Source organism: Pinus tabuliformis, chromosome 4_2, assembly GCF_031772625.1.
Source record: "Pinus tabuliformis cultivar Carrire ecotype Pingquan chromosome 4_2, CPIR1, whole genome shotgun sequence".
NCBI lineage: Eukaryota > Viridiplantae > Streptophyta > Pinopsida > Pinales > Pinaceae > Pinus > Pinus tabuliformis.
The window spans coordinates 880081639-880101245 of NC_142304.1; the positions used below are offsets into that span (position 1 = coordinate 880081639).

A 19607-nucleotide genomic window follows, 5' to 3' on the forward strand; every position below is an offset into this window, starting at 1 on the left:
ATACGAAGCAAATTTTCCTCATTTTCACTGTTCAGTCGAATATTTTTCCAGTCTACCATTTGAAGCAAAAAACGATAGACAACTCCAGGAAATAATTGATTAGGAGGTTGTTAAGCCACATTTTGGCTTGATTAGGTTAGTATGAGTATTGATAAGCCATTCTTGTCGTATCAAGAAATAGCACTTACTTATACAGCCAGGCTGAAGTGAATATAAATATTTTGCTTGGCTGCTCTGTTGAAATTTGGTACCCAAGGACAGGTGGTTCCCTCAGGCTTTGATCTTTGGCCTAGGGAAAAGTGTCCAAAAGAATTTGATTTTTCTCCTGAAGTGACTTTATAATTTTTATAAAATCAAATCTAATTTAAAAGTGACTTTAAATGATAAAGTTACTAAAGTCTAATTTTAAAGTGACTTTATTAAAGTCAATGAAAAATTAGAAAGGAAAAGTGACTTTGGAAATAAATGACTAAGTGGGTCTTTATTAAAGTGGGGTGAATTAAAAAATAGAAAGTGAGATTTAAATGAGCATTTAATGTCAGCCCTAGATCTCAATCTATTTCAGTCATTGGATTTAGGGATCACCCAAAAGTCACTTAGGGTTAGATTAAAGGAGGAAAAGGAGGAAAATGTCATTTATTCTTTCATGAGCAGATTGAGAGAGAGAGAGCAAGGGAGATTTCTGGACAGGGAGGTAGCAGCTTGGCACACATTCCAAGGCAGCATTCCAGCAAGTCCGTACCACTGAATTAGCATACAGTGAAAGACAAATTTTTGGGCACGATTTTCAAGGAGGTCATACAACAGTTTTCACAAAAATCGAGGAGCAGAAATCTGAGTTTGTTGGCATGATTTCCAAGGAGGCCGTACAACAGATTTTCAAGGAGGCCGTACAACAGTTTTCGGCACAGAAATCGAGGAAATTGTACAACAAAATTTCTGGCAGCTTGCACGATTTTCTAGGTAGGCTGTACATCAGAATTTAAGGCTGAAAATTGGCACAGAAATCGAGGATGTACAACATTTATTGCTGTTCAGATTTTGCTGTTTGCAAGTTTTTCCAGTTGACTATGAGGCACGGAAAATGAGATAAGTTGTAAAACTTTACTTGCTGATTTTTTGTTGAATATTTCTCACTGTAAAAAGCATTTTTAAGAAATAAGAAGGAACTCTCGAACTGGTTTTCCCCAAGAGTTGTAGGGGGTTTTTTCAGGGTCACCTTGACCAAAAATCACTGTGTTTAAATGTGTTGAATAACTGTTTATATGTGCTGATTTTTATATTTCTGCATTTTCCAGCATTCTGTAAAATTTCCAGAATTTGTGTTTTCAGCAAAATTTATTTTTCAGTTATTAAATGTATGGATATGGGAAAGAGCATTTAACTATTTTGGAGAAATAAGGTGAAACTGAAAACCGGGGTGGGAAATGAGAAATTTTTACATGGTATCAGAACTTGAGTGCTGAAGTGCAGGTTGGGACGGCAAGGAGGAAAATTACAGCCTGCTGATTTTTCACTCAGAAAATTCCAGCAAGCTGATTTTTCACAAACAACAATTTTATCTTTACTACAACAGTGCTATTTTTTAGTTTTAGGACAGTAGGATATCATTGGGATTGAGGGTGGAGGATAAGTTGGATGGGCCTAGCAATTACAATGTTTGGAAGGAGAGAATGCAGAGTATCTTTGAGGAGGCAGAAGTCTGGGACATCATGGTGCAGATCGCACAGAACCCTGTTGTTGTGCCTACTGATGCTACTCAGTTCGCTGAGTATGATAAAAAGAACAACAAGGGTAAGAGACTGATTCTAGACGGAGTCAAAGACCATTGCATTCTTCATGTGAGAGGAAAGAGAAATGCCCATGAGATGTGGAAAACATTGTCCAATCTCTACCAGAGTACCAATGAGAACCGAAAAATGGTCCTGAAGGAGAAGCTGAAGACCATTAAGATGGGTAATGACAGTGCAGCTGGATATCTCACAAAGATTACTAATGTGAGAGATGAGTTGGCAGCAGTTGGAGAGGACATTCCACCCACTGCGTTGGTGCGGATTGCAGTGAATGGCCTCCCCCGTTCATGGATGAACTTTGTTGATGGGGTTTGTGCACGTGAGACCCTTCCCACATGGGAGAGGTTTTGGGATGATTGCATTCAGATAGAGATCAGGAAAGGTCAGCTTGGGGCAACCAAGCCAGTTGAGCAGGATGAAGATGTAGCACTGTCGGCAGGAGGCAAGAAAGGCAAAGGGAAGAAGCAAGCTTCCACAAGCAATGGTGGGGGCAAAGGCAAAGGTAAAGGTAAATAGGGTAACACACAGACGGACTATTCCAAGGTGAAGTGTTGGAATTGTCAAAAGATGGGACACTATAGAATTGTGTGTCCGGAGAAGAAGAAGAAGAAGGGGAAGAACCAGAGCGTGGTAGCTTCAACAGAGGTTGAGGACTTTGCAGTTCGTTTTGACCGGGAGTTTTGGTTCACTGCGTATGAGTCCTCTAGTGCAGGATCACTTGCCACACAGGCTCAGAGGGAGCATGCTTTTCCCTCGATTAGCGGAGCATCTTCGGGTATCTGGTATGTGGACAATGGGGCTTCACGTCACATGACAAGAGTCCGTGAGTACTTCTCAGAGCTTTCGGAGAGAGGCACTGATATAGAGGTAGTACTCGGTGATGACAGAGTTGTTAGAGCAGTCAGTGTGGGGACACTGACATTTCAGAGGGAGTCCAAACCTCCCTTGAAGGTGTCGGATGTTCTTTATGTGCCAGGGATGAGGAAGAACCTTGTATCCGTCTCAGCTTTGGAGGACAGAGGATATGAGGTACTGTTCAGGGGAGGACAGGTGTTGATGTATCCCAGGGGCACTCCAGCTGATTCAGCTAGAGTGATAGGTGTATGCCATGCAAAGGTGTACAAGTTTGCATTCCAGTCCCTTTTGGCATTGAGCAGTAGTACCGACAGCAAAGCTAGCAATTCTGAGCTGTGTCAGATTTGGCACCGCAGGATGGGACATATGTATCATGGAGCCTTGAGGACCTTGCGGGAGATCACTAGAGGTGTGCCAGATTTCAGTACTGATCACTTTGATACTTGCAGAGGATGTGCGATGGGCAAGTTTGCCAAATCCCTTTTTCCCAGCAGTGACAACAGAGCGACTGTGATACTTGATTTGATTCATTCTGATGTGAGCGGTCGGATGTCTCATGTTTCCTTGAGTGAATATGAGTACTATGTTTTATTCATTGATGATCACTCCAGGAGGACCTGGATTTATTTCTTGAAGACCAAGAGTGAGGTTTTCAAGCGATTTCAGGAGTTCAGAGCTCTTGTGGAGACACAGACAGGTCGGAAGATCAAGTCCCTGAGGTCGGACAATGGGGGAGAGTACACCCTTGGAGAGTTTGTTATCTATTGTGCGGAGGCAGGCATTAGGAGGAAGTTCACTGTTCCTTACAACCCCCAGCAGAACGGGGTTGCAGAGAGAAAGAACAGATCCATTGTAGGGGTTGCCAAATCCATGTTACATGATCAGGGGTTGCCATTGTTCTTGTGGGCAGAGGCCTGCAACACAGCTGTTTATTTGCAGAACAGGAGTCCGCATCGTGCCTTGGGGCACATGAATCCGGAGGACTTTTCTGGGAAGAAGCCTGATATTGGTCATCTTCATATCTTTGGGTGCATTACATACTCCTACATACCCAAGGAGAAGAGGACCAAACTAGAGCCCACCGCAGAAAATGGTATCTTTGTGGGCTATAATGACACTTCAAAGGCCTTTCGGATTTACATTCCTGCACAGAGGAAAGTTGTTGTCAGAAGGGATGTGAAGTTCGAGGAGGACGAGGCCTTTAGGAGGTCACGGGAGTTAGAGTATCTGGATCAGCCAACCCTCAGCAGCAGTTGAGTCAGTCGCAGGGATCCAGTGGGCAGGGATCAGGAGGATCCAAAGGGACATCTATGAGGATGTCAGGTTCGTCAGTGAGCAGTGGCTCGCTGAGCCAGAGGGGTGGTGCTTCGGGCAGCATGCAGAGCAGTTCACAGAGCAGTTCACTAGGGAGTCCTCTGATTGACAGTTCACACGGTACCTCAATTTCTACAAGTTCAGGTACAGGCAGGAGGACAACATACAGGCAGTCAAGAGTTCAGGCTCCTGATGATGATGAGGAGGAGGAGTTTCATTCTTCAATGGGAGAAGTGCGCTCAGGGAAGAGGAAGCCCAAGTGGCTTCAAGAGACCTTGAGAGATGCCACATCTGTTGCTGAGCCTAAGAGGCCGGTCAGAGAGAGTAAACCACGTAAGAGGTTTTGTAGCTATATGGCAATGGTTACCAACATCCTTGACTCTGAGCCTTCTAGCTATGAGGAGGCAGCTAGCCAGTAGGTTTGGAGAGAGCCCATGCAGGAGGAGTATTCTTTTATCGTGAAGAATGATGTTTGAGAGGTAGCGCTGAGGCCTGAGGGCAAATCCGTGGTTACTTCCAGATGGCTTTACAAGGTAAAGCATGCTGTAGATGGCAACATTGAGAAATTCAAAGCGAGGTTTGTGGCTAGAGGGTTCTCCTAGGTAGAGGGAGTTGATTATGAGGAGACCTTCGCTCCGTGGCTCGATATACTTCGATCCGCTCCATTATATCGATAATAGTAGAGATGGGTTGGAAGATCCACCAGATGGATGTGAAGACTACATTTCTCAATGGCTTCATACAAGAGGAGTGTACATTGAGCAGCCACAGGGCTTTGAGGTGCATGGGAAGGAGTCCCATGTGTGCAGACTGAAGAGTCCCATGTGTGCAGACTGAAGAAGGCCCTTTGTGGCCTGAAGCAAGCTCCTAGAGCTTGGTACTCCAGGATAGATACATACTTGCCGGGGATCGGTTTCACAAAGAGTGAGGCAAATCTGAATCTCTACTTTATTGTGATTGGTGAGGAACCTCTCATTCTGGTGCGCTGTATGTGGATGACTTGGTCATTACAGGTGCAGAGAGACTCGTAGAGCACTGCAAGAGAGATCTTGCGCCAGAGTTTGAGATGAAGGACATCGGATTGATGCATTACTTTTTGGGTTTGGAGGTGTGGCAGGAGGAGGGGCATTTCTTCTTGGGGCAGGGGAAGTATATTGTGGACATCCTTGGCAGATTCCACATGGAGGATTGTAAACCCATGTCGACACCGATGATCACCAACTGGAAGAGCTTCGTGCTTCGGATTCCGAGTTGGTGGATCCCACATTGTATAGGCAGCTGATTGGTTCCTTGATGTATTTGGTCAACACTAGACCAGATATTTGTTTTGTAGTACAACACGATGAGTCAGTTTATGTGTGAGCCTAGGAAGGTTCATTGGGTGGCTGCAAAACACATTTGCTGTACTTGCAGGGGACAGTGGATTATGGTCTGGACTACAAGCAGGGGGATGGAGTGAGATTGGCAGGTTATACTGATTCTGATTGGGCAGGTTGTGCTTCTGATAGGAAGAGCACTTCAGGGTGCTATTTTGGGTTGGGTTTAGCAGTAGTGTCATGGTTCAGCTGGAAGCAGCAGTCAGTAGCATTGAGTTTAGCGGAAGCAGAGTATATGGCAGCCAATCTAGCTAGTTGTGAGGCCATCTGGCTTCGCAAGATGTTGTTTGGCTTATTTGGTTAGCCGTTGAGACCTTCAGTGATTTACTGCGATAATCAGAGTTGCATTAAACTCACGGAGAATCCAGTATTTCATGACAGGTCAAAGCATATCGGGATCAAATATCATTTCATCAGAGACTGTGTTCAGAAGGGCGTTGTAAAGCTTGAGTATATTCCCACTGATGAGCAGGTTGCAGATATTCTTACCAAAGCCTTACCACGAGGCAAGCATGACTACTTCAGAGACAAGATGGGTGTGGTGAGGAACACCTTCCTCGGTAAGAGGGAGTGTTGAAATTTGGTACCGAAGGACAGGTAGTTCCCTCAGGCTTTGATCTTTGGCCTAGGGAAAAGTGTCCAAAAAATTTAATTTTTCTCCTAAAGTGACTTTATAATTTTTATAAAGTCAAATCTAATTTAAAAGTGACTTTATAATTTTTATAAAGTCAAATCTAATTTAAAAGTGACTTTAAGTGATAAAGTTACTAAAGTCTAATTTTAAAGTGACTTTATTAAAGACAATGAAAAATTAGAAAGGAAAAGTGACTTTGGAAATAATGACTAAGTGGGTCTTTATTAAAGTGGGGCGAATTAAAAAATAGAAAGTGAGATTTAAATGAGCATTTAATCTCAGCCCTAGATCTCAATCTATTTCAGCCATTGGATTTAGGGGTCACCCAAAAGTCACTTAGGGTTAGATTAAAGGAGGAAAAGCAGGAAAAGGTCATTCATTCTTTCATGAGTAGATTGAGAGAGAGAGAGCAAGAGAGCAAGGGAGATTTCTGGACAGGGAGGCGGAGGCAGCAGCTTGGCACACATTCCAAGGCAGCATTCCAACAAGTCTGTACAACTGAGTTAGCATACAGTGAGGCATATTTTTGGGCACGATTTTCAAGGAGGCTGTACAGCAGTTTGCACAGAAATCGAGGAGCAAAAATATGAGTTTGCTGGCACGATTTTCAAGGAGGCCGTACAACAGATTTTCAAGGAGGATGTACAACAGTTTTCGGCACAGAAATCGAGGAATCGTACAACAGAATTTCTGGCAGCTTGCACGATTTTTAGGCAGGTCGTACAATAGTTTTCGGCATAGAAATCGAGGAAATCGTACAACAAAATTTCTGGCAACTTGCATGATTTTCTAGGTAGGTCGTACAACAGAATTTAAGGCTAAAATTGGCATAGAAATCGAGGAGGACGTACAACATTTATTGCTGTTTGCAAGTTTTTCCAGTTGGCTTTGAGGCACGGAAAACGAGATAAGTTGTTAAAGTTTACTTGCTGATTTTTTGCTGAATATTTCTCACTGTAAAAAGCATTTTTCAGAAATAAGGAGCTCTCGAACTGGTTTTCCCCAAGAGTTGTAGGGGGTTTTTCCAGGGTCACCTTGACAAAAAATCACTGTGTTTAAATGTGTTGAATGGCTGTTTATATGTGCTGATTTTTATATTTCTGCATTTTCCAGCATTCTGTAAAATTTCCAGAATTTGTGTTTTGAGCAAAATTTAATTTTCAGTTGTTAAATGTATGGATATGGGAAAGGGCATTTAACTATTTTGGAGAAATAAGGTGAAATTGAAAACCGGGGTGGGAAATGAGAAATTTTTACTTGCTCAAATGTTTTACTTTTCTGGGTAATGTAATTGAACAAATGACCTTTGGTTTCAGCAAACATCCAACATGTTTCCAATAAATTCATTTCCTTACATAGAACTGAGGTGCTCTGTTCGTATTCTCTTTTATTCTCTGCTATCTGCAGTCTATGTTGATTCCATTTCCTTGCGTAATATTTCATCTTTTGTGATTTCAATTATCTAGGTGCCTGATGCATTTCTGAACATTTTCACAAAGTGACATTATTCATGAGATTGTAGCCAGAGGACTCACTACCTCCATACTCCTCAACTATTTGTTCCTGTAGACATTTTATTTGGGCACCCATGTATATTTAGATGCCCGCTTTATTGTGTGATCCTTGGATGGTACCTTTCTTTGTTCAGAGATTTGCATGGTTCTTTGAGGACTTCTATATGGTAGAAGGGACAAATATGTCTTGTCCTATTCATATGCGAGATGCTACATCTCCAACAGAAACATCTAGTGACAAGTCCCTTATTGCCTACCTACGATTCATCACTTCCTACTTTTTAGAAGTTGGATGGTTCATGCCATAGGAGGTCTTGTGATTAGGTAACCACTATGATATCAGCTAGATGGTGTAGGCCTAAGAGATCCCAGCCAGCTGTTACCACAAATCTCAAGACCAACTCTTTTTTGGCCAGGGATGTGAGGATATCTGTTTTGTGACACTATATTGTTGGCTATTACTGTTCTAAGGCTTCTTCCATGGCATTGTCTTAATGATCGTCACTTCTTTCAATCCATTTGGGTGTTTCTTTTGCTTTTTGACTTTCTCGTACTACTTGTTTTACTTTATCTTTTCTTACACTTAACCAATTTCTCCCTTTTGTTGAAGATGCTTTAGACATCCTAATTATAGTAGCAAAATTCTCTAGTTATGACTTAGACACCTAATTTATAATTGACTTGGTGCCAAAATTGGGACTAGGTGACTCAGCCCAGCAGAAATTCACTGAGAGAAAAAGTGTTGGGAAAACAGAAATCCTGATTCTAAGGTGGTCTCATGAATAACTGAGGAGTTTTTGATATCCAGAGAGCTTGACCTCGAAACGACAATAGTTTGACAAACTCCTTTTTAAGCCATTGAGGATTTCTTATGATTGTGAATAGTCCATTTAGCGCATTTTGAATTGGGTGATGCTCACAGGGGTGAATAAGTGGGATTGAAACTAGCAAAATGAATCACATGGCATCACTAATCACCTCCCTTATTTTAATCCCGCTTATTCACTTCTATGGGGATCACTCGATGCTATGAGTGCTAAGTGGTTTGTTCTCAATCACGTGAAATTGTTTAGTTATGACTAATACTCATGGTTATGGGTCATAGATTAACGATAATCCTGAAATTGCTATCTCATATGTTGGATTGTGGAAGCCCTTTTATGCTTAAATAATGAGTGAAGGGTTTTCTAAATGAATAGTTCATAAAGTACAAAACTTGTTGAGGTTTTGCAAATGTGGTAGCAACCTAAGTGGGATTGAATGTCGGGAAAACTATACAAGTTAGCACACTTGAGCTGAAGGAGTCTCGGGATGGGTAACTTACTAAGAAGTCCCAGATATTGGGTGTAAGCCATGTTGCCGCAAAATCTAACAGGCCTTGGAGAGGCTCACCCTACAAGGCTAATGCTAAACCAAGTGACAACAAGGGGATTTTGGTTGTGGTGACAGTGGGCCATCACTCCATTTATTACTTTTATATAAAACATGGGTGATACCTGAAGTGAACAAAGTTCCTTCTACAAATTAATTACTCCAAAAGACTATATCAAGATATCCACGAGGATACAAATATTATATATTAAATATATGAATAAGAATAAGAATAAGAATGATAATACAATGAGAACGAGAGGCTTGCTTATATACCAAGCAAGTGTCTCTTCATGGAGAGTCATGTCCTATTTAGACATGCCGCTTCAACCTAAGTACTAATTATTATTAACTAATCATTATTACAATTATCCTCGTTACTTATATTTATATTATTTATATATTTTATTCGTAACATTGCCTTCTTCCTCAAAAAGCTTTGTTCTCAAAGCTTGTTAATGAAAAAGGCTTGATCTCTTTTTCGGCTTCAAATGTCTTTCTCTCTTGGAACAATCATCTTCGTCGATACAAACTGATATGATTTTCTAAGTGACAAACAAAATTGTCACACTGAGAAGGGATCAGACCATTCTAGATTAATTTTTTGTGGAATATTCTGATCACTGGAATTTTGTAACGACTTGTCACCATAAGACGAGATTGATTTTACGTCATTATTCTCTGAAATATCAATTTACTGTTTTTGGTCTAAATGGTCCCGATATGTAGCTTGGTTGAGTTGTCTACTCTCATGATTCAGATGTCGATATGGGACTTTACTTTCCCTTATTAGGTGTGTGGAAATATTTTGATTTACTTCAAGGGATGATGTTGTTGAGTTCGTTACCAAACCTTCACTTGGGGTGTTTATCAACTGAACTGCAACATCCAAGTGCGTTTTTTCTTCAACTTGCTTGTCTTCTTCTTGAGTTGTGACATTCACTAGATTGGTATCTGTTGTTTTGTCATCAACTTGAATTTCTACATTTGATGCTTCCTTCTTAATAAGTTGTTGTACCTTGTTTTCTAATGACTTCTTATCTTTCTTAAGTTTCTTAATTTGCGTCAGTAAATTTTCACTATGGTTTTTAAGTCGAGAAACTTCTTCATTTTTGTCAACAATGATTTTGTCAATTTCTTTTTGCATATTTTGTAATACTTTTTTCCTTCTTGAGAAAGTACTTTTGAAATATCTGATATATCTTCCGGCGTTACTGAATTTGGTTTCAGTGTAACATCTTGGAGTGTTATTTTCCATAGGGTGTGAACTGAGAATTGCGATACAAATGTATAATCTTCAATGTTTAACTGTAAATTAGCTGTCATATGTTTTATTGCGAAAAAGGTCTAATTTTTTAGTTATATTTGACTGCGGGATCACTAGTTCGTTTGCAATTTTAGGCATTATATAATTTGCATCTTCTGCCGGAGAAAAAACAATAATAACATCTTTTCCTGCGAGATTTCCTTTCATGTTAAATAACGCTTTACCGTCTCTGGGTAAGGTTTCTAGGAATCTTATGGCCTTCATTTTTGTATTAGACTCCATTTTTGCTTCTTGAATATTAAATACTTTTTAAATCACTTTTTTTTTTTAAATAAATCCTTTTTTTTCTATATATATTTTTCAAATATTCTCCTTTAATGTGGATTGTTAAAACTTGAATACGTTTTTTTTTTTTTTTTTTCTTTGTTTATATGAAATACTCCTTTATATTGTTTCCCTCTATATATGTATGTCTTTCTTTATATTAAGACTCTTTTTCAAACAACTTTATTATCTTATAATAATAATAATTTCACTTTTTTTTTAATAATAAATTGGTTCTTTTTTTATATACTTAATTACTCCCTTGATAACTTTTTTTTAATGTCACCCGACTTAATATAAAAGTCCCACTTATTATAAATTTTTATGATGTCACCACACTTAATATAAAACGTCACGTCTTTTCATATGATAGGGTCACGATGTTCACCATACAATTTGAGCAACCCTTCAATTTTCTATTGCACCAACAGACTTGGAATACCCGCAAATCTGTGTTTATGCACTTCAATAGGGTCTGCGCTTCACATAGGTGCGAATTTATGTAACGAAAATCGATGTTTTTCAATTTTGTCGAGCGCTTTAACATCAATATCATTTTATGCATGTCACTGAGAATGTTGGTCACTATGGTGGCTAAGCAAGTCAATGGTTAAGAAGGCAAGTCATTAGACAAGCTCTCCTTGGCTTTTCTACTGGATGGAAAGTCAGATAAAGACTCTTTACTCTGAGGATTTGCTGAAGCTTTCTCTAGGGTGAGGGTGAGATTGCCGAACTCTCGACCACCGGGAGAGGTACCGAACTCTCGACTTAAGGAGAGGGAATCTGGTGGCTTCGCACCTTAATAATCAAGAAGAAAACCTGATCTAGGACTAGGCACTTTGAGGTGAAACCTATCGGTTATACCTTACCACCTATAGTCGAGGGGTATAACCTTGCGGGTCGGTTTATCCCATACCCTATCTTATACGTACGGAATGAAGAGAAGTTTGGCAAGCGCAATATAGGAGAGGGAGGCGTGTTGCAGGGAGTGTTTGAACAATGACGATCGCTGATCGATGTTGGATGTCGCTGCAGCAGTGGTCGTTCTTTTTCTATTGTTCCTTGTCGGATGCGCCCGCAATGGTAGATGATTTTTATTTTTTCTATTTGGTCACTATCAGAATGCAGGGCAAGGAAATGGTGGAGAACTGTATGTTGATAACGCTACTACACGACAGACACACAAGAATGTTGCAGTGGTGGTTGTGGTTTCCTTTGATCGCTGACTTTGACGGATTCGATTACAGGACGGTTGGTAGTGGTTGTGGTTAACGTCACTGGTACCCAAGCTACAACTGTGGCTGTCGATGTGGTTGATGGTGGGTGGACGGTTGCGGGAGTGGATACGTCTATGAGGGCCGTTGGTCGACTACTATGCGACTGTCTCTCCAGCGTGGATTGCAGCAATAGTGAGGCAACAGGAGTCGTAGGTATTGTTCTCCCTTTTTTTTCTTTTTCTTTCTTTCTTTCTTTTCCTTTTTTCTTTTTCTATTTGAAATGGCCACGGGCTTGATAGCGAAAATGGAGACCATCCAAAATCTTATAGCAAAACGCTCCAATGGCAACAAGGTTGACGAATTTAACAGTCAAAGACTTGGATCAGAGAACGAGCCCTGTGCAACGACCAAAGGATCAAACTGCTCTGATACCAAATGAAGCGAACAAAGTTCCTTCTACAAATTAATTACTCCAAAAGACTTGGAATATCAAGATATCCATGAGGATACAAATATTATATATTGAATATATGAATAAGAATAAGAATAAGAATGATAATACAATGAGAACGAGAGGCTTTCTTATATACCAAGCGTCTCTTCATGGAGAGTCATGTCCTATTTAGACATGCCTCTTCAACCTAACTACTAATTATTATTAACTAATCATTATTACAATTATCCTCGTTACTTATATTTATATTATTTATATATTTTATTCGTAACAATACCCTACACCCAATGCGCATGTGCTCCCAAACAAGTTTGTTGCACTGTGCGGTTTATAGGTTTGCGGTCTTAGGAGTTTGCTGGAGTTCTCATGAACTCCCCATTCGAGTACATGGATCATGCGCTTTATGGTGAGCTCATGTCCCTGTTGGAGCCAGTTGTTAAACACCAAAAGTGGGTTGGCCCCATGGGAGAAAATTTTCTACCATCTTCTCTTCTAGCCGGCCAGCCAACAACTCCTGACAACATTTACTAGTCAATGATGATGTGTCATTCCTATCTTCGCTACCTGCATCATCATTTGTTTCCTCGCCTATATGGAAAGAGCACATGTTGGAAGGTGGGCTTCCGATCAAAAGGTACTTTGTTCATTTTACAATTGGTTGCTTATGCTTGTTTGTATTTGGGCATTTGACATGGATTATGGGGCAACCTGGAAGGAAGCAGGGTTTTGACTTTGATCTTGTTCCCTCACCCTAAATGGGGGGTTAATCTTCATCATAGTCCAGTGTGAACTCCTCTAATGGGTCGATGGTTATAGGAGCGGCATTGCTTGGGCAACCTTGATTGAGATAGCGTAGTCTCATCTCTCCCTATTCTATATTTACCACTTTCCATCTCACACTATAAACCCTATATTCCACCTCCATTCTTCAGGTTCAACTAACCATTGATTTTTTGGGATTTGGCACCATACATCCTCATAACTAGGTAGGGCCCAAAACTTTGCCTTGGGAGGTTGATGTAGCGGAACGAACAAGAAAAAGCATATGATGGCCACAAGAAAAAAGAAAAAAGGATCAAAATGAAAAGGATGGCTGGGACATACACATTAGCATGTGTGCAAAAGCTTAACATGAGCTCTACCTTACTCATTATGGCCATAACTCAGTTCTTGAGCACATGTGCTCTTCATATTATGAGATGGAACCCTTGCATGTCCCAACCTTGATGGGCAATGAGTTGCCTCGTCATTAAGGGGGTAATAATTGTTGTACATCATACAAAGCAAGCTCTAACCCTTTGAGCTAGGAGCAGTAATAGAAAGAAAAAATCAAGAAAAAGTAAAAGGCGCACAAGAAGGGTTGAAAAACAAAGGCCGAGTTGGTAATTCATGCATCCACGATTTCTCTCGCCCCATATCTGTACACTCAAGATGAGGGGCCCACCATTGTTGGTCACTTTGACTATGGCACTTGGGCATAAGTCTTCTTCCCTCTGTTTCATCATTAGTCAGTTGACACCTATCGATTGAAGGGTGGACCAAGGACATGTCACTCCCCCTTGGGTGCTGGAAACACCTAGTAGGGTGGTCTATTAACCACTCCTACCTAGGGAGGGAAGGGAAGCCTTATTTAATGTTGGAATTTCCATGCACCCTAGGTATGGTCGATGCCTTAGATAAGAACACAAACACACTAGTAGATGCCCAACATTAGACAAATTTGCACAACAAAATATAACAATAATGAAATCAATGTAGTACACAAGAATTTATGGCTCAAACATGTTCCTTATTAGTCCTTCAATAAGAAAACCTTAGGGCTCCCTTACCAGGGATCATGGCCCTTTACAAACCATAGTACAATGCTATAATACAAGTCTGTCCTCTGACCAATAACCTAGGGGCCTAGCGTTGAGGCCACTACCTTTAGGCTCTCATATGCCCATCATACAAAACACAAATAATACAAAATACTTATAGCTATTTAGTCTCATCAAACTATTTTCATAGGGTTTAACTAGCCCCCTCAATCAACCTTGTTGTCACTGTTGATTCCTTCTCGCTGATGTGGCAACCCTTTATCATCATTGGCCTACTCATTTAGGCCTCTAGAAATTCCTCTTGCCACTTGGCAACCTTACTGTACCTTTTCCCAGACCTTTGCTTGCCCCTTTAAGCCCTCAATCTCTTTGTTTAGTGACTCCACAGGGCCACAACCCTTTCCTTATGACTGTAGCCTCTTCTTCTGTAGCCTCTGCAACTTTGTTTTGCCATTGGCCTCGTTTTGCTAGCCTACAACCTCCAAAACATGCCTTGGCTTCGTTGCACTAGCCCAAATAGACCCGCGACCTCACTTTCCTAGCACTCGACCACCCTCTTTGGTCATGAGGCCTCGCTCCTAGGCCCTGTTTATGCCTAGGTTTCCCTGCCAATAATCCCTGAGACCCTTGGCCTCCTCCTTCTAGGTCTCGACCAATCTTTAAGGCATTCCTATAACAGTTTTGGCCTCCCTTTAACCTCAGATCCAACTATAGTTCCTTCCTTCAACTGCGGCCAGTGCACATAGGCCTAAACAAGCTGAACCAAACCTTGTCTTGCCCCCCTCTAGACAAACCTTTCCAAATGCGAGTAGTCTCCTTGTGGCTACAACCAACCTCCTTGTGGTTGCGCCCTATTCCAAACACAGATCAACCCTCCTATATGACTGCGACAACCTTTTGTTAGTTTGTGTAGCTCAAACAAGTGTTCTAGTGGCAAGTGGTGATTATGAGGCTAGATACACAAATTGAATAATTATCTCCAATACCTAGAAAAAGTTTCTATGGAAAATTGTCTTAATTAGCCAATTTAATTATTTCCTAAGTCTAACTAGGAAAGGTGGTTAATTAATCAGGATTAATCGAGATAAATCAGCTTCTCTCTAGTGACGTCTAGAAAAGTCATTTTTAGAAGCCAAGATGATTTTAGCAATCAATTGAGATTAGATCGTAGCCTTTGATTGCTTAATGAGAGATTATAAGAGGAGATTGATGGGGCTTTTGGAGAACAATGATTTGCAGTGAGAGCAAAGGTGCAATGATAGTGCGAGGACACCAATAGTTGATATTAACGGCGATTGAAGATCGATTTGTCGGAGAGAGATTTCTTCACGGTGATTTTAGTTTCTCAGTGATAGAGGGATATTGATTTTATCTGCAGAGGCCAAGTTTCCCAACAGTGGTGCGAGTTGATTGAAGAGGTTGAATTGTTGGAGCAAGAATGAAATTCCTAGAGAAGGCCGATTTACAAGAGGGAATTCGATTTTGCTGGTAGAGTTTGATTTTTTTTGTGGAGGCCATGATATTTTGCTAGGAAGCGCGAGTTGCTAGATAGGCCGAATTATTCTGCCAGGTCCACACGTGTGGATCGATTTGGGGTTCCAGAGGAGGGCCAAATGGGTTTTGAGAGGTCGAATTGCTTCCATGAGGTTAGATCATCTAGCAAAAGTGAAGAAAATAATTTGCCAGAGTTTTGCTAATTTACGACAAACAATGTATGTAGTTTCAATTATATAATTGTTGAAGAATAATAAAAATACTCATGCAAAATCTGTTTTCCCCACGTTGTGTTTTTTCCATGGACATTCATCCAAAAATATCAGTGTCTATTATTTTTTGTGTGCAATATTTTCTTAGTTCCTGTGATTTAATTTTCATGAAGTTGCAATAGTGTTTTATTCAGTATTTTCCGCATATAATTTGCAAAAGACAATCTATTTCAGATAGGTTAATATAACCAATAATTGGAGCAATATTAAAATTTCACATGGTTTCAGAGTAGATTTGAGGGAAGAAGAGGCTCTATGCAGGCACATGAAGAGAAAATTGAGGGTTTATAAAACCCAGTTCGAATTCCTCAAATTTATTTGGGTTTCTCTATATTTCCAAGGGTTCTTTAGAAATGGCCTCAACAGGATTGAGAGATTAGGACAAATTGGATGGAGCCTCTAATTTTGGTATCTGGAAAGCCAAAATTTCTTTATTGTTGGAAGAAAATGGTCTCAAGGAGTATGTGACCAGTGTGATAGTTGTACCTATAGATCCAACACAACTTGTAGGGATTAAGAAGGAAGATGCCAAAGTGAGGAGGTTAATCCTTGACGATGTTAAGGACCATATAGTTCCACATATTGCAGAGCTAGACACAACGAAGAAGATGTGGGACACAATATGAATATGTACTAGAATGCTACCACAAACAAGAAGCTGGTTCTCATGTTGAAATTTGATGACTAAAAAGTTTCCTGCAATCCCAACCCGGTTTTAATTTCACCTTATTGCTCCCATTCAGTTAAATACCCTTTTCCATAAACATACATTCAACATATGGAATTTTGGAAATGAAATTTTTAGATTAAAACACATGGGACGATCAACACACGTTGAAAATAAATATGGACATAAACAAACCAACAATACACATAAAAATACACACAGATTTTTGGTCAACTTAGAACCAGGCAAAACCCATTCTATCTTCTCTGGGGAAAACCTGTTAGAGAGCTCTTCAAATTTATTTATCTTTCAAGTTTAGGAAAAATACATTTGCAGACAAAACAAAAGAACAAATTACAACTTGTCTCTTCAGCCCAAAACTCCTTGAAAACCGTGCCCACTTTGTCTCAATTTTTGTGCCCACTTGAAGTTGAAAATATGTACTGTCGAATACTGATTGTATGAACTGTACTATACAGATTTTTTCTATTTTTTTTTCTCAAAAACCTCTCGAATGGCGTGCAACTCACAAAATTAAATGATATTCGTATTGTACCTTATACTATCTTCTATGCCTCGATTTTCGTGCCCAAATTTGCCAGAGATCACTCCTTTAGCTTGCTGCAACAAATTTCTCCTTCAAAACTTTTCTCCAGCTCTCAACCTCCTTTCCCCAATTTGCTCATGAAGAATGAATGCAATCTCTCTTTTCTTTTGCCCCTTTTGTTTCCCTAAATGACTTTTGGGCAACCCTAAGATCTAATGGCTCAGATTCATTTAGATCAAGGGATGAGAATAAATCTGCATTTAATTCTCACTTTCTATTTTTTAACTCACCCATTAAATAAAGTACCCACATCGTACTTTATGTCTAAAGTCACTTTTCACTTTATAATTTAACATTGACTTTACCACTTATAAAGTCACTTTCACTTTATAAAGTCACACTTAGGAAAATAATTATTTGGGACACTTTTCCCTAGGTAGAGACTAACCCATGGGAAACCACTTGTCCAAGGTACATTAAAAATCAACATCTCAGGGAAAAGATGAGGAACACCTGGGTGAAGAAGGGGGGAAGACGTTACAAGTTACCTCACTAGGTTTCAACATGTCAATGATGAGTTAGCAGTTGTTGGAGATAAACTAGATGTTGATTTTTGCAACTGCGGTCAAATTCCACCTTGGACAACTCAAATGATCGAGATGATATTTCCATTAGATTCCTCTTTTCGAGAGGACCAAAATCGACCTAAAGATCACCCAATTTGGTCAAGTAGAAGTTGAGTTTAGAATTATTTTATTCATACATGTATTATGGAATGGGTCGGCCCTAACCACATGGGTAATTGCTTAGGTCGGCCTTAACCCCAAGTAGACCCTCGTGTTAGCCTATAAATAGAAGAGACCTCAAGCTCATTTGGAAACATTGATCAAGCCATCTTCTCTTCTCTTTTTGTCTTGGTTCGCACAGGTTCGACGAAAGGAGTTTGCACAACAGTGCGAAATCACAGGTGTAAGGTTCGCTCTGACTTAGGGTTTTCTGATCCCCGGACGCTGACTCTGAACTGGGCATTTTAGTCCCTATACGCTGGCACACAGGCTTATGGGAGCATCCAGGGAGCCTTGGACGTTGGCAAAGTGAGTTATGGGAGGGTCCAAGGCTTGAGGCTTAGATCGAGTTGTATTAGTCCCCGGACACTCGCACATAGTGGTCCTGGGAGCCTCCGGGATGCCATAGACGCTCGCACACCATCCTTATGAGAGCATCTAGGGCTTGACGCAGGTTTTCTTATGTTTGACCCTAGATACCCTCATCCGGTTCACGTGGGAGCGTTCGGATCTGTTTGTAGGAGCTCCTAGGATGGGTTGTAGACAGTGGAGACAACCATAGAGGTACACTCGCTGCATGGCATTGTTCAGTCGGTTAGTAGAGAGCGAGTCTTCGAACTATCAATAGGCCACACAACAACCAGTGTGGCGAGATGTGATGGTTGAGGAATATACCTCAATCATGCAGAACAATGTGTGGGAGGTTGTGCCTAGACTGACAGATAGGGCAGTGGTTGGATCACGTTGGATATTTAAGATCAAGCACAGTGCAAATGGAAACATCGAGAAATACAAGGCAAGGTTTGTGGCCAAGGGGTTGTCTCAAAAGGAGGGGATAGACTATGAGGAGACATTCACTTCTGTGGCCATGTATACTTCTATACGAACCGTGATCTCACTTGTAGCATAGATGAGATGGAAAATCCATTAGATGGATGTCAAGATGATGTTCCTTAATGGTGATTTGGAAGAGGAGGTATACATGGAACAACCAGAGGGCTTTGTAGCACACAACAAAGAGACCCGTGTTCAGGTTGAAGAGAACTTTATACGGGCTCAAGCAGGCTCCCAGGGCATGGTATCTTGTAGGGAATGGGCTTTATCAAGAGTTAGGTAGATGCAAACCTCTACTACTTGGTGGTTGGGGGTGAGGTTCTCATTCTTGTTCTGTATGTGGACAACTTGTTTTTAACAAGTTCATTGGGGCTCATAGAGGAGTGCAAAAGGGACCTTGTAACAAAGGTCGAGATGAAGGATTTGGGGTTGTGCACCACTTTCTAGACATGGAGGTGTGGCAGATAAACGAAGGGATTTTCCTTGGACAAGGAAAATATTGCACTGAAATCATGAGGAGGTTTGGGATGGAAGATTGTAGAGCCATGTCTACACCCATGATTACAAATTGGTGGAAGGTATATGCATCTTGGGATAAGATGTGGACCCCACCTTATACAGGCTGTTGATTGACCCTCTCATGTATTTGGTCAATGCCAGGCCAGATATATGATGTTCAGTAAACTCTCTCAATTAGTTCATGGTGAAACTGAAGAGAGTGCATTAGATAACGAAAAAGCATGTGCTGCAGTATTTGCGTGGTATAATTGAGTATGGGATTAGATGTGCTCTAGGTGATGATATCAGGTTCGTGGGCTATACTGATGTAGACTGGGCATGCAGTATGGTGGAAAAGAGAAGCTCTTGAGGGTGTTTATGAGGGTAGATACACAGATCCAAGTGGAGGCTGTGATACACAGTGGAGGCCGTGATATTCTATTAGGAAGTGCGAGTTGCCAGAGAGGTTGAATTATTCTGCCACGACCACACGTGTGGATCGATTCAATGTTCCAAAGGAGGGTCAAATTGGTTTTGAGAGGCTAAACTGCTTCCAGGAGGTTAGACCATT

At 40.7% G+C, this 19607-nt stretch overlaps 1 protein-coding gene across 1 annotated transcript in view; it reads left to right on the top strand.

Annotated features, from left to right (window-relative positions):
- The window catches only part of LOC149172506 (uncharacterized), a 287733-nt gene that overhangs the window by 206627 nt on the left and 61499 nt on the right, over positions 1-19607 (top strand). The window lies entirely within an intron of this gene.